Source organism: Vipera berus, assembly GCF_964194415.1.
Source record: "Vipera berus genome assembly, chromosome: 4".
In the NCBI taxonomy this organism is placed as follows: domain Eukaryota; kingdom Metazoa; phylum Chordata; class Lepidosauria; order Squamata; family Viperidae; genus Vipera; species Vipera berus.
In genome coordinates, this window is record NC_138206.1 from 119630337 (window position 1) to 119647269 (window position 16933).

Sequence of the window (16933 nt, forward strand, 5' to 3'; positions counted from 1 at the left end):
GTAATATTGGGTAGTCCTCTAGTGACAGCCAGAATGGAGCCAAAGATTACTGTTCCTAAGTGAGACACTTGTTAAGTGAGTTGTGCCCCGTTTTACGACCTTTCCTGCCACAGTTCTTAAGTGAATCATTGCAGCTGTTAAATTAGTAGTACGGTTGTAAAGTGAATCCGGCTTCTTTGCTTATCGCAAAAGGGGATCACATGACCTCAGGACACAGCAACCGTCATAAGTGCATGCCAGTTGCCAAGCCTCTGGTTTTTGATCACGTGACCACGGGGATGCTGCAACAGTCGTAAGTGTGGAAAACGGTCATGGTGTTGTAACTTCAAATGGTCACTAACTGGACTGTTATAAATCGAGGACCACTTGTCACTGAGGATTTGCTTGAACTACAAATCATAGAAGTTGCTTTTCCAAAAGGCAACTGAATGACAGAGTTGGAAGGGACCTTGGAGATCTTCTAGTCCAACCCTTTCTCAGGCAGGAAACCCTCTATCATTTCAGGCAAAAGTTAGAGGATGTCTTATCCCTCCCCCTCTGTTGAGAGAGGGCTGTTTAGATGGCCTCATTCCCCCCCACCATCCAGTCAGAGCTGAAGAAGCTTCTTGGATGAGAAGTGAAATGTCTTCAAAGGAAAACAATTAAGTCCAGTTGCCTCCTGAAAAAAAAGCCCCTTTGGGATAACTAACACCTGGATTACTGAGAAAGTCCAGAGACATTCGTTAACTAGATTTTGTGTATAGAATAGAATAGAATAGAATAGAATAGAATAGGATAGGATAGGATAGGATAGGATAGGATAGGATAGGATAGGATAAGGTAAAGGTAAAGGTTCCCCCGCACATGCGTGCTAGTCGTTTCCGACTCTAGGGGCCGGTGCTCATCTCCGTTTCATAGCCGAAGAGCCAGTGTTTGTCCGAGGACGTCTCCGTGGTCATGTGGCCAGCATGACTAGACGCCAAAGGCGCACGGAACGCTGTTACCTTCCCACCATAGTGGTCCCTATTTTTCTACTTGCATTTTTACGTGCTTTCGAACTGCTAGGTGGGCAGAAGCTGGGACGAGTAACAGGCGCTCACTCTGTTACGCGGCACTCGGGATTCGACCCGCCAAACTGCCGACCTTCTGATCGACAAGCTCAGCGTCCTAACCCACTGAGCCACCGCGTCCCTTTTTAGGATAGGATAGGATAGGAGAATGGAATAGAATAGAATAGAATAGAATAGAATAGAATAGAATAGAATAGAATAGAATAGAATAGAATAGAATAGAATGGAATGGAATGGAATGGAATGGAATAGAATAGAATAGAATAGAATAGAATAGAATAGAATAGAATAGAATAGAATAGAATAGAATAGAATAGAATAGAATAGAATAGAATAGAATAGAATAGAATAATAGGAAATAGAATAGAATAATAGGAAATAGAATAGAATAGAATAGAATAGAATAGAATAGAATAGAATAGAATAGAATAGAATAGAATAGAATAGAATAGAATAGAATAGAATAGAATAGGATAGGATAGGATAGGATAGGATAGGATAGGATAGGATAGGATAGGATAGGATAGGATAGGATAGGATAGGATAGGATAGGATAGGATAATAAAATACAGAATAGAATAGAATAGAATAGAATAGAATAGAATAGAATAGAATAGAATAGAATAGAATAGAATAGAATAGAATAGAATAGAATAGAATAGAATAGAATAGAATAGAATAGAATAGAATAGAATAGAATAATAGGAAATAGAATAGAATAATAGGAAATAGAATAGAATAGAATAGAATAGAATAGAATAGAATAGAATAGAATAGAATAGAATAGGAATAGAATAGAATAGAATAGAATAGAATAGAATAGAATAGAATAGAATAGAATAGAATAGAATAGAATAGAATAGAATAGAATAGAATAGAATATATGGAATGGAATAGAATAGAATAGAATAGAATAGAATAGAATAGAATAGAATAGAATAGAATAGAATAGAATAGAATAGAATAGAATAGAATAGGATAGGATAGGATAGGATAGGATAGGATAGGATAGGATAGGATAGGATAGGATAGGATAGGATAGGATAGGATAGGATAGGATAGGATAGGATAATACAGAATAGAATAGAATAGAATAGAATAGAATAGAATAGAATAGAATAGAATAGAATAGAATAGAATAGAATAGAATAGAATAGAATAGAATAGAATAATAAAATACAGAATAGAATAGAATAGAATAGAATAGAATAGAATAGAATAGAATAGAATAGAATAGAATAGAATAGAATAGAATAGAATAGAATAGAATAATAGGAAATAGAATAGAATAATAGGAAATAGAATAGAATAGAATAGAATAGAATAGAATAGAATAGAATAGAATAGAATAGAATAGAATAGAATAGAATAGAATAGGATAGGATAGGATAGGATAGGATAGGATAGGATAGGATAGGATAGGATAGGATAGGATAATACAGAATAGAATAGAATAGAATAGAATAGAATAGAATAGAATAGAATAGAATAGAATAGAATAGAATAGAATAGAATAGAATAGAATAGAATAGAATAGAATAGAATAATAGGAAATAGAATAGAATAATAGGAAATAGAATAGAATAGAATAGAATAGAATAGAATAGAATAGAATAGAATAGAATAGAATAGAATAGAATAGAATAGAATAGAATAGAATAGAATAGAATAGAATAGAATATATGGAATAGAATAGAATAGAATAGAATAGAATAGAATAGAATAGAATAGAATAGAATAGAATAGAATAGAATAGAATAGAATAGAATAGAATAGAATAGAATAAAAGAATAGATAGAATAGAATAGAATAGAATAGAATAGGAATAGAATAGAATAGAATAGAATAGAATGATAGAATAGAATAGAAAGAATAGAATAGAATAGAATAGAATAGAATAGAATAGAATAGAATAGAATAGAATAGAATAGAATAGAATAGAAGAGAATAGAATAGAAAGAGATAGGATAGAGAGGGGGGATGAATAGAATAGAATAGAATAGAATAGATTAATAGGAAATAGAATAGAATAATAGAAATAGAATAGAATAACTAGAATAGAATAGAATAGAATGAATAGAATAGATAGAATAGAATAGATAGAATAGAATAGAATAGAAATAAGGTATAGGAGTATAGGATAGGATAGGATAGGATGGATAGGATAGGATAGGATAGGATAATAAAATACAGAATAGAATAGAATAGAATAGAATAGAATAGAATAGAATAGAATAGAATAGAATAGAATAGAATAGAATAGAATAGAATAGAATAGAATAATAGGAAATAGAATAGAATAATAGGAAATAGAATAGAATAGAATAGAATAGAATAGAATAGAATAGAATAGAATAGAATAGAATAGAATAGAATAGAATAGAATAGAATAGAATAGAATATATGGAATGGAATAGAATAGGATAGGATAGGATAGGATAGGATAGGATAGGATAGGATAGGATAGGATAGGATAGGATAGGATAGGATAGGATAGGATAATAAAATACAGAATAGAATAGAATAGAATAGAATAGAATAGAATAGAATAGAATAGAATAGAATAGAATAGAATAGAATAGAATAGAATAGAATAGAATAGAATAGAATAGAATAGAATAGAATAGAGCTGGAAGGGACCTTGGAGGTCTTCTAGTCCAGCCCCCTGCTCAAGCAGAAGAACATATACTATTTCAGACAAGTGACTGTCCAGTCTCTTCTTAAAAACCTTCAGTAATGGAGCACCCACAATTTCTGGTGGCAAGCTGTTCCACTGGCTGATTGTCCTCACTGTCAGGAAGTTTCTCCTTAATTCCAGGTTGCTTCTCTCCTCGATCAGTTTCCAACCATTGTTTCTCGTCCTTCCCTCTGTGCTTTGGTGAATAACGTGACCCCCTCTGCCTTCTGGCAGCCCCAAAAATGCTGGAAGACTGCGATCATGTCTCCCCTATTTCTTCTTTTCTTTAGACTAGCCAGACCCAAATCCTGGAGCTGTTCTTCGTATGTTTTAGTCTCCAGTCCTTCGATCATCTTAGTTGCTCTCCTCTGATTTTTTTTCCAAACTCTCAATATCTTTTTTTGTGGTATGGTGACCAAAATTGGCTGCAGTATTCCAGGTGGGGTCTTACTAGGGTTTTATAAAGCAGTACTAATACTTCACGTGATCTTGATTCTATGCCTCTGTTTATACATGAGCAGCAAATCTGCTTAAGCGGATCATGTGATCCTGATTCTTCATACCTGACCAAAGCTAATGACACACCGGTTGTCATATGTATTAATACAGTCCTTGGGGGTGAAAGCATGATAAACATATGTTTCTGCAAAAACTGAATGACCTTGACTTCTAGACAGACACCAAAAAAAACTTGGCAAAAGATAAATTGAGCTCTGGGTGGCAGAAGTCAATTCCCCAAATTAAGAAAGCTTTTGCATTAGGTCTAATATTTTGCATTCAGTATTATTCCAAGGATGATATTCAAAATTCCACCTGAAGCATTTGCCAATGTAGAACTGTGTGTGTGTGTGTGTGTGTGTGTGTGTGTGTGTGTGTGTGTGTAAAAACAACCCAACAACCAATAATTTTATTGTAAGAACTGTAGGGAGATTCATTAATTTAGTTGCTTCCTCTCAAAGTGTACACATACATAACACAAATTTAAAACTTACTATATGCAACCTACACCCTTACATATAAGCAACATATAAATATTATTCACTGTCTATCTTGAATACATAGCTAAAGCTTCCTCCTTCCGTTATGTATTCAAGATGGACAGTGAATAATATTTATATGTTACTTATATGTAAGTCTATACATATGTTGCATATATAGTATGTTTTAAATGTGTGTTATGTATGTGTACACTTTGAGAGGACGCAACTAAAATTTCATTTTTAATGTGTGCCATTGTGCCCACAGGAAAAAATGACAATAAAGATTATCTAAATCTAAATCTAAATCTAGTCTTGCTTCGTGAATACTCTAGAAAAACGTTGCCTTATCGTATTTCCTTTCTTTTCAGATTTCAAACTCTCTACCCCTGGGATTGTAGCAAATATTGTGCTGCAGCAGTGAAAATGAAACACCCATTGATGCAAGATCTCCCATCGTTGCAATCCTATTTTCTTGTCTAACACGCCTTCACGTTATTCAGATTTTTCTTTTGCTTTACTGTTTGTTTGTTTTTTAAAGTAATATTTTTGTTTCTGGTTTCTGCTCATATTCAAATACGAATTGCAGAAGGCCACTTTGTATAACTTGTTCTGAGCTGGGCTGAAAAACCAGATAGTGGATGGCAGCTGAAATATAGCAGGGCTGCCATCTGCTGGCCATGCAAATGTTTGCAGCTTCCATCCATCAGTCCTTGTTGTTTTTTTACCCCATAACTTTCTTATTCACATTATTTTCGTACCACTCTGGTAGTACAGGAAAAATAATAATAATAATCTGGTAAATGTATTATTTTAGAAGGTAAAATGTAGTCTCATTTCTCCCTGTGACTCATTATTATTAAAAAGAGCCTTGGTGGAGCAGTGGGCTAATGCCTCCTTAAGTAACACCAGCTGCCTGCAATTAGTGCAGGTTTGAGTCCCACCAGGCTCAAGGTTGACTCAGCCTTCCATCCTTCCGAGGTAGGTAAAATGAGGACCCAGATTGTTGGGGGCAATTAAGCTGACTTTGTAATGATGCCGCTTGGGGTTTGTGTGAAAGCCCTAATAAGCAGGCATATACATAGAATGAAGGCTACTGCTAAGCTTGTAAGCCGCCCTGAGTCTTCAGAGAAGGGCGGGATATAAATGGAATTAAAATAATAATAATAAAAAATTATTCAGCAGAGTCCCTGGTGCAAATTCTCAGCTGTTTTTTTTTCCTGCAGTTCCTGGAACACCTCATGATCCCTGTTAAAACATTTGTAACTCCGTCTTCATCTCTTCGTCCCTAGTGAAAGTAACAATTTCCTCCATGCACCTTGCAAGATGTCTGTTGAATCATTTGCCAGATCTATGGGATTAACTAAAGTACTTCCCCAACCTATTATCCTTGCTATAGAAAGATTAAAACATAATTAAAGATGCCCCAACGGTGTTTTTTCTTCTTCTTCTTCTTCTTTTTTCCCAAAAGGCAACTGGACTTTTCCAGTGTTTTCTTTGCAAACATTTCACTTCTCATCCAAGAAGCTTCTTCAGTTCAACTGAAGAAACTCTTTGGATGAAAAGCAAAACATTTTCATTTTTTTTTTTAAAAAAAGTATCAGAAATCATAGAACATAGAACATAAAGTAACAACCTGCCTTCAGAAGTGGTGAATGCTCCAACACGGGAAGTTTTTAAGAAGAGACTGGCCAGCCATTTGTCTGAAATGGTATAGGGTTTCCTGCCTGAGCAGGGGGTTGGACTAGATGACCTCCAAGGTCCCTTCCAACTTATTATTATTATCTAATGGAGTTGGAAGGGACCTTGGAAATCTTCTATTCTAATCCCCTGCTCAAGGCAGAAGACTCTTATACCATTTCAGACAAATGGTTGTCCAGTCTCTTTTTGAAAGCCTCCAGTGTTGGAGCACCCACAACTTTTGGTGGCAAGCCGTTCCACTGGTTAATTGTCCTCACTGTTAGGAAGTTTCTCCTTAATTCCAGTTTGCTTCTCTCCTTGATAAGTTTCCATCCATTGTTTCTTGTCCTGCCTTCTGGGGCTTTGGAAAAATAGTATCAAAATGCTATTGATAATACTAAGAAAAACAGGTAATCAAGTAACATGTGAGATTGGCGTTCCTGCTTGCAATCATATAAGATTCGACCATAGAATGTCAAAATCTCATTAACGCTGAAGTGAAAATACAGATAGTCTTGTAATTATGCCCGCAATTGAGGCCAAAATTTCTGGTACTAAGAGAGACATTTGTTAATTGGATTTTACCCCATTTTACGACCTTTCTTTCTTTTTTAAAAAATATGTTTTATTGATTTTTCACATAACCACCTTAATATTTGGTAAACAGCATGTTGTCTGGGTTAGTGTCTAAAAAACAATAACAATTAATTTATATAATTCTATAGTCCATGTAATAGCTTTGCTTGATTTTCTTCCAATAATAATTTTTATTGTCAGTCTTAAATTAATACATTTCTCATTACTTGACTAAATGACAATTAAATATAGACATTTTTTCTCATGTTTCTGCAAATAATAACCACATCAATAGAAAGCTTCTTTTTTGGTTGATCATCTTGATTGCCTCGTAATAGATCCTGTTTACGAAATTCTTATTTAAATTTGTTTTCCCCACAATATTCAAAACACTCTTTACTGGTTAAGATTTTTTTCAAAATTAGTTACACTTAAGTATTTAAGTCTTTTTTTTTTCATACAAGCCATCCCAACACTTTTACATTTCTCATATCTTTAAAAAAAAAGCAAGAAAGAAATATGTCTAGTGTAACGAAGAGAAGGACGAGGGGCGACATGATAGCAGTCTTCCAGTATCTCAGGGGTTGCCCCAAAGAAGAGGGAGTCAAGCTATTCTCCAAAGTGCCTGAAGGCAGGACAAAAAGCAACGGATGGAAACTCATCAAGAAGCGAAGCAACCTGGAACTAAGAAGAAACTTCCTGACAATTAGAACAATGAACCAGTGGAACAACCTGCCTCCAGAAGCTGCAAATTCTCCAACACTGGAAGTTTTTAAGAAAAGACTGGACAGTCATTTGTCCGAAATGGTATAGGCAGGGCTTTTTTTGTCATAGAACGCTGAGAACGGAGTTCCAGCACCTTTTTTGGATGGAACCTTGTAGGGTAGGCAAGGCAGGTTTTATGACCTGTGTAAGTTCCGGCACCTTTTTCTTTTACAAAAAAAAGCACTGGGTATAGGGTTTCCTGCCTGAGCAGGGGGTTGGACTAGATGACCTCCAAGGTCCCTTCTAACTCTATTATTATTATTATTATTATTATTATTATTATTATTATTATTATTATTATTATTATTATTATTATTATTATAATACAAAGAAAACATTTCTTTTATATAAATAAACCATCCCAGCACTTTTGTATTTCTGATGTCATAAAGACAAAACACAGAAGGAAAAAAAGGAAAGGAAAAAAAAACGTATTACTTGAGGGGTTCATCCCTCTTACACCTTTCCTGCCACCGTTGCTAAGTGAATTACTGACACCGTTAATTTGGCAACACGGTTGTTAAGAGAATCTGACTTCCCCATTGACTTGGCAGGTCGGACGTTCGCAAAAGGGGATCACGTGATCCCGGGACGCTGCAACCGTCATAAGTCCATGCCAGTTGCCAAGCCTCTGATTTTTGATCACATGACCGTGGGGATGCTACAATTTATGGTCGTAAGTGTGAAACACGGTCATAAGTCACTTTGTTCAGTGCCGTTGTAACTTTAAACGGTCACTCAGTGAACTGTTTTAAGTCAAGGGCAACCTGTATGAAGATCTTGCAAAAATCGGAAAAGTTAAAACATTAAACTTTACTTTGCGGTCTTTCATACTAATCACAGGCCAAAAGCAATAGATATGGAGTCATTTGAAAAAAAAATATGACCTAAATGGATGCCTTGAATTATAGGTCAAATGTAAAAATTAATTAAAAGGCTTCAGCTAACAGACTTGACTTTTAGAAAGATCCAGAGAATGTTCCTTTTTTCCAGTGGTCAGATTTAATGCAATCATCAAGAGCAGAAAAAATAGTTGTGAATCCATGCATTTTTCTGGGGTGGTATTCCAAATATAATTTTTAATCGGGGTTGCATAAAAAGCCACACCAATCACTTCATGCACGTGCTCTAAGGAGACAGACACCAGAATTTAAATGCTTCCTATGTCTTTTGTTTTAAAAAAGGCAAAAAAAAAAATCCCTTTTCCCCTAAAATAATAAATTTAACTAGTGCAGCAGACTTCCCAAAAATGAATGCCACAGATCTGAAGGTAGATGGTTCTTTGAGAAATTATTTCTCGTGTTGGGCAATTATCATTAATGAAAGAAAATTTCCTTAAATCCTCATAAATCAGGGAGTGAATTGACTGGCCAAGCATCCAAATTGCTGTATTATTCACACTGGAATTGCTCCAAAGATTAACTGTAAATTGCCCTCTAAATTGAATTTATAGTTCCATTTTTCATCGCTGCTCTGTTGTGACAGTTGAGAAGACTCTCCAAAAAAGATGACATGAATGGATCTAATTTCTTAGTGCCCTGCCTTCAAGATGGGATTGAACAATCTCTATTTACCTTTATGTCTTTAACAATCTGCCCTGGAAAGTATAAACATGCGTTAGAAATATACATATATATATTGGTGCTTTGGAAAATAAATTGACCTCCTCTAGATTTATTGGACCTGCAATTATCTATGACTAGCTTTCCATGAGTTTGGGGTGGTTCAGAGGCAAAATTGGGTCTCCTTGAAGATGTGAATTTTCCCTTTAAGAAAAATTAGAAAACTTAGCCTGATTTTGGAAGGGCCTTTCAAAGGAATCTAACAGATCCTTTCACCACCTACAAATCTCAGAGACTCTATGCCATTCCTTGAAACTCCCAACTGTAAACCAACCAACCAACCCCTCAATCATAGATAGATGATAGATAGATAGATAGATAGATAGATAGATAGATAGATAGATAGATAGATAGACAGATGATATAGATAGATAGATGATAGATGATAGATAGATAGATAGATAGATAGATAGATAGATAGATAGATAGATAGATAGATAGACAGACAGACAGACAGACAGACAGACAGAGAGTAGATAGATAGATAATACATGGATGGATAGATAGATAGACAGATAAATGGATGGATGGCTAGGTGATAGATAGATAGATAGATAGATAGATAGATAGATAGATAGATAGATAGATAGATAGATAGATAGATGGATGGATGGATGGATGGATGGATGGATGGATGGATGGATGGATGGATAGATAGATAGATAGATAGATAGATAGATAGATAGATAGATAGATAGATAGATGATAGATAGATAGATAGATAGATAGATAGATAGATAGATAGATAGATAGGCAGATAGATAAGCAAACAGATAGATAGATAGACTGATAGATGGACGGACGGACAGACAGATGGACAGGTGGACAGGCAGATAGATGGACAGACAGACAGACAAACAGACAGATAGGCAGACAGACAGAAGGACAGATGGATAGACGGATAGACAGACAGACAGCTCTGGAATTTGCTGAAAGCTTTTCCTTACATTGACTTTTTTGAGATCAGCCAAGGCCGGCGTGCTACTTTTATGGGATGCTACCTTACCATTTAGATTCCATGCATCCATAGATCTCTTCAGTTCTTAGGCACTGGCTTACTTTTTTCTGAAAGTCACCTACGTATAAATACCTTGTCATAATTTGTTACATACGGACACTAATGATGTGCCCATTGGAGAAAGCGAATGAACGGCCATGGGATATAAATCCCATTGTCATTTATAAGCTTCATGGAGGGGTGATAAAAAAAAACAATAAAATGGGTCTGAAACTTCCTATGGCCAAGGACAAGATAGAATAATAATAAAAAGGAAGAAGAAATGGAACGGCTGCTGTGACAGGATGAGACCACAGGGACTGGACCCGGTAGCAAGGAACTAGTTCAAATGATATATATACAGCTGTTTTTTTTTAATTTTTTGATTTAACCTGCTCAGGAGCCATATAGAATAAATCCTTTAGCACCAGAATTCTTAGCATATTTATTAAGAAGTTGGAGGTAGAAGTTCCCGCCATATATCTCAAAGTCAATTCTGTTAGCTGAAGATGTCTGACAGATCAGTGATAGCATTTTTAATAATATATGCCTCTAGATTTCCACAAAACAAATTACTGCCAAAACCAAATAATGATTTTACTTCAGACCCATTATTCTTCCCATCCCATCCGAGGGGGGACTAACAGGAGCTTACAGAGAAGGACAGAGAATGAGTGCACTTCCATATCTCTGTGATCAGGCTGCATAACGCCAGGAGCTACTGTACGTTTCTGGATAAAGCTTGCAGATGCATACACGAACGGAGGAAAGATTCATGCAACCGGGAGGAAATTCCTTTCTTCTAAATACAAAAAAAAAAGTATATCTGGCAGATTTACCTTTGCGAATAAACTCTGTTCTGTTCTTCTGCCTCTCCTCCTCCCCGCTACAGATGCCCAATTAACTGAGTCATCCTGCCTGAGCAGGGGGTTGGACTAGAAGACCTCCAAGGTCACTTCCAACTCTGTTATTCTATTCTATTCTATTCTATTCTATTCTATTCTATTCTATTCTATTCTATTCTATTCTATTCTATTCTATTCTATTCTATTCTGTTCTGTTCTGTTCTGTTCTGTTCTGTTCTGTTCTGTTCTGTTCTGTTCTGTTCTATTCTATTCTTTATTAAATTTATTATTTATTAAATTTTTATACCGCCCTTCTCCCGAAGGACTCAGGGCGGTGTACAGGACAATAAATATCAAAATGTAAATACAAAAGTTAAAAAAGAGTTAAAAAGAATTAAATAATTATGCCCAATATAATACAATAATAAAAGTGTGTTAAAACTAAATCCAACCCCAAACCCATCAGACCAGGCCAGATTGTTCAAATAAATAAGTTTTTAAATCGCGCCGGAAGGAGCGAAGGTCGGGAGCCATCTGGAGCTCAACCGGCAAGCGGTTCTACAGGTCTGGCGCGCCCACAGAGAACACCTTCCCCCTGGGGGCCACCAATCGACATTCTCTGATCGGAGGCACCCTGAGGAGGCCCTCTCTGTGGGAGCGCACTGGACGGAGGGAAGTTGATGCTGGCAGCAGGTGCTGCCGTAGGTAATCCGGACCCATGCCATGTAGGGCTTTGTAGGTCATAACCAGCACCTTGAATCTCACCCAGAGGGCAACTGGCAGCCAATGCAGCTCGCGGAGCAGAGGTGTAACATGGGAGTATCGGGAGACCCCCAACACAACTCGCGCGGCTGCATTCTGCACCAGTTGAAGCCTCCGGGTGGTCCTCAAGGGCAGCCCCATGTAGAGAGCATTGCAGTAGTCCAAACGAGAGGTCACGAGCGCAGGAGTGACTGTACGCAAGGCATCCGGGTCTAGATAGGGCCGCAACTGGCACACCAGGAGAACCTGGGCGAAGGCCCCCCTAGTCACAGCTCCTATATGATCTTCTAAGGAGAGCCGTGAATCTAGAAGGACCCCCAAGTTGCGAGCCCTATCTACGGGGGGTAATAGCTCACCCCCCATAGAAAGAGATGGAATATTCTGAATATCCTGAGATGCCAACACGTACAGCCACTCAGTCTTGTCAGGGTTGAGTCGAAGCCTGTTCCTTCCCATCCAGACCCGAACCGCCTCCAGGCAACGGGACATCACATCAAGGGCATTACTGGGGTGGTTTGGGGTTGAAATAAAAAGCTGGGTATCATCAGCGTACTGATGATAACCAACTCCAAAACCACGAATGATCTCACCCAGAGGCTTCATGTAGATGTTGAACAGGAGAGGCGAGAGGACCGATCCCTGAGAAACTCCACAAACAAGGGGCCTCAAGGTCGACCTCTGCCCTCCTGCCAACACCGACTGCGAATGCCCCAGAAGGTAGGAGGAGAACCACTGAAGAACTGTGCCTCCCACTCCCACCCCCTGAGGCGCCGCAGCAAGATACCATGGTCGATGGTATCGAAAGCCGCTGAGAGGTCTAATAGGACTAGGACAGAGGAACAGCCCTTGTCCCGAGCCCGCCAGAGATCATTCACCAGTGCAACCAATGCCGTCTCCGTGCTGTACCCGGGCCTGAAGCCTGATTGGTATGGGTCTAGATAATCAGCTTCCTCCAAGAACAGAGGGAGCTGATGCGCCACCACGCTCTCAACAACCTTCGCAAGAAAGTGAAGGTTGGAGACCGGACGAAAGTTATTTAATACAGCTGGGTCCAGGGCAGGCTTCTTGAGGAGGGGTCTCACCACTGCCTCCTTCAAGGCGGCGGGAAAACTACCCTCCCTCAGAGAAGCAGTTATCACTGCCTGGAGCCAGCCTCGTGTCCCATCCTGGGCTGCATCAACCAGCCAGGAGGGGCACGGGTCCAACAAACACATGGTGGAGCTCAGCTTCCCCATGATCCTGTCCACATCTTCAGGAGTCACAGGATCAAACTCCTCCCAGATAATATCGACAAGACTGCCCTCGTCCTCATCGTCAAACTCTGCCCAGTCGGAGTCCAAACCTGTCCGAATCCGAGCGATTTTGTCCGACAGATGTTGACTAAACTCCTCGGCACAACCCTGCAAGGGCTCCTCCCTCACCTCCTGATTAAGGAGGGAGCGAGTTACCCTAAACAGGGCGGCCGGGTGATTATCTACGGACGCGGTGAGGGCAGCAAAGTGATTAGACCTTGCCGTCCTCATTGCCGCGAGATAAGATCTCGTGAAAGACCTTAGCCGCAACCGGTCAGACTCAGATCGGCTGGATCTCCAACAGCTCTCTAGGCCCCGTCTCCGACGCTTCATCACCTGGAGCTCCATGGAAAACCATGGTGCCCATTGGGATCTGCACCGGGTCAAGGGCCGCATGGGTACAAGCCGGTCAAGTGCCTCCATGGCCGCCTTTTCCCAGGCTTCCACTAGGGCATCGGCCGAGCTGTGAGCAAAGGAGGCAGGTGGGGACCCAAGCGCCGCCTGGAACTGCTCCGGGTCCATTAAGCGCCTAGGGCGGAACCATCTCGTTGGTTCAACCACCCCACGATGGGGAGTGGCAAAATGGAAGACCAACCGCAGGAGGTAATGATCGGTCCATGACAGGGGTATAACAATTGGAGAACCCCCACCAAGATCATGTAACCACCATCCAGATAGGAAAACCAAATCGAGTGTGTGACCCCCCCCATGAGTTGGACCCTGAATAACTTGCATCAGGTCCATGGCCATCATGGAAGCCATGAACTCCCGAGCTAACTCAGATGATCCCCCCAGGGATGGTAGATTAAAGTCACCCAAAACCATAAGATTGGGGAACTCAATCACCAACCCTGAGAGGATGTCGAGAAGCTCGGGCAGGGCTGCTGCTGTGCGACTAGGCAAAAGGTACACCAGCAGCAAGCGCAACTGAGCTCTAGGGCCACATCTCAGGAGGAGGGACTCACACCCGACTATTTGGACAACGGTGGCCTCCCGCGGACATAAGGTCTCCCTCACAACTACCGCCACTCCTCCACCCCTACCCTGAGCTCAAGGCTGGTGCAGCACCCGGAAACCCGATAGACAAAGATCAACCAGAGGGACACCGCCCTCTGGGCCCAACCAGGTCTCCGTGATGCAAGCCAGGTCCGCATGCTCCCCCTCGATCAAATCACGTATAAGGGGAGCCTTATTCTATTCTATTCTATTCTATTCTATTCTATTCTATTCTATTCTATTCTATTCTATTCTATTCTATTCTATTCTATTCTATTCTATTCTATTCTATTCTATTCTATTCTATTCTATTCCATTCCATTCTATTCTCTATTCTATTCTATTCTATTCTATTCTATTCTATTCTATTCTATTCTATTCTATTCTATTCTACCCTACCTTACCCTATGCTACCCAACTCTACTCTACTCTACTCTACTCTACTCTACTCTACTCTACTCTACTCTACTCTACTCTACTCTACTCTACTCTTCTGGAAACTGCAGCATAGTAGAATCCCAGAACTTGCAATAAACATATTTAGGATGCATCTTACAAAGTTAAGTAGCAGCCTTTTTCACGCACAGCAAAGCTAATGGCTTGGGACTGGCTTCCTTGAAGGACCATCTTTTTCTAAGAGTTTCTACGCAACCAATCTGATGCAACAGACTGGGCGTGCTGCAGATCCCATCACCCAAAGAATGTCGTCTGGCAGGGAAATCAGAATGTGGGATAAGCGGTTGAACTGCCATGCCACTTCATAGTTGTGAAATAGCTCAGCTGATTTCCCCCCACTTGTCGCTCTTCAGTTGTACTGGGTTTCAATACCAAGAATTGTTAAATGAAGTGTCAGGCCCACATGTGTAGAGTTTGAGCTTGCTACTTTATTACATTCTGCCTATACAGGAATCTCACCAGAACACCAGCCTCAAACTGGGAACAAGTAGATAAGGCTCTATGGAACTTAAGGGGGACTCGATCTCTTGTGGCTGTGCAAGGACGTGAGGCGAATTCCATATTCCACTACCACTGCCCATCTGGCTGGGTGTTTCCCAACAGATAAGGAATCCCAAAAAGTATTTCATTGGGCATTTTACAGCATTTTCTGCTGTATCCCCTGCCTTATGGAATCTTCTACCCTAAGAGAATAGTAACCAAACTCACATGTGCACAGTTTTAGCTTTCTACTTGATTACATTCTGCCTAATATACAGGAATCTCACCAAGACTGCCAGCCTCACCCTGGCAACAGATTGATAAGTTTGTGTGTCTGTCTGTCTGTCTGTCTGTCTGTCTGTCTGTCTGTCCGCCCGTCCGTCCGTCCGTCCATCCATCCATCTATCTATCGATCGATTGATCGATCTCAGATTTTAAGGAGGGAGTCAGTTCAGGATCTCTTGTGTCTGTGCAAGGATTTGAGGCTAATTCCATGCTTGACACCTCCCCCCCCCACCCTCTGGCTGGGTGTTTCCCAAAAGACAGAGAACTCTGAAAAGTATTTTAATTGGCCATTTCATTGTGTATTATCTCACTTTGCACTAGCTGGTTGGTTTGGAAGAATGTGCTCCCTTGAAAGCTTTAAAAGTAAATGCCATCACTTTGCTGAATAAGATTTAAATGCAAATTTGAAGCCAGAATTGGGATATTATGATGTTATTGAATAAAATATGTCAGAACCCTAGCTGCACAAGCTGATACTTCTGAAGTGTCTCCATCGCTGTTATGGACTTTTAATGCATTATAGTAATCTAATCTGAGGACTATCAGAAAATGGATTGTAGTGCAAAACTATGCATTCCAAAAAGGGTGAGCTGATGAAAGGTAGCATAGGCTGTGACAACTATCTGGATCTGCAGCAACAATATTAGTTCTCGGAGTGGAATCTAATCTAGGACTGATCCCAAAGGTGCTTTTTTCCAAAAGCAACTGACTTTTGTATTTTTTTTAGAAAAAAAACCATTTTGCTTCTCATCCAAGAAGCTTCTTCAATTCAGCCTCTTCTTCAGAATTGAAGAAACGTATTGGATGAGAAGTGAAATGTTTTCAAAGGAAAAAAATCAAGAAAGTCCCGTTGCCTTTTGAAAAAGGCAACTTTGGGACAACCATGATGATCTAAAAAAAAACCCTCCCTCTTTTACAATGCCGTAATCTCTTAATTTGGGGTAGAGTTGAAGAGACTGAATGGAGCTGAGCATTTACTGGCCAGATGCCCTTCCTGATCCCTTTGTGGAGTTCACAGCAGATTTTTTTTTTCTCTTCATGTCCTGATAGAGAAATATCTGCAGCTACCTAGGATTGAACTCTCAACCTTCCAAGTGGGAGACAAACATCTTCACCACTGTGTTCTGTTCCAGCCTATGAACGGCCCTGTTTGAATGTCACGGACAACCCCTTTTTATAATCAACAGGCTGGAAAAAAAACCAACCAAATTTATTTCCAAAGAGTTCAAACAAAAGTGAAACGAAAAGTTCAAACAAGACTTAAACCAAAAGGTTAAACAAGAGTTAAACAAGAATAACAGACCAGGACTCTAGCAGAAGATCTTCAAACTGCCCTTGAGGACCACTTGGAGGCTTCAACTGGTGCAGAATGCAGCCGCGCAAGTTGTAATGGGAGTTTCCCGATACTCCCATGTAACACCTCTTCTCCGCGAGCTGCATTGGCTTCCGGTTGCCCTCCGGGTGAGATTCAAGG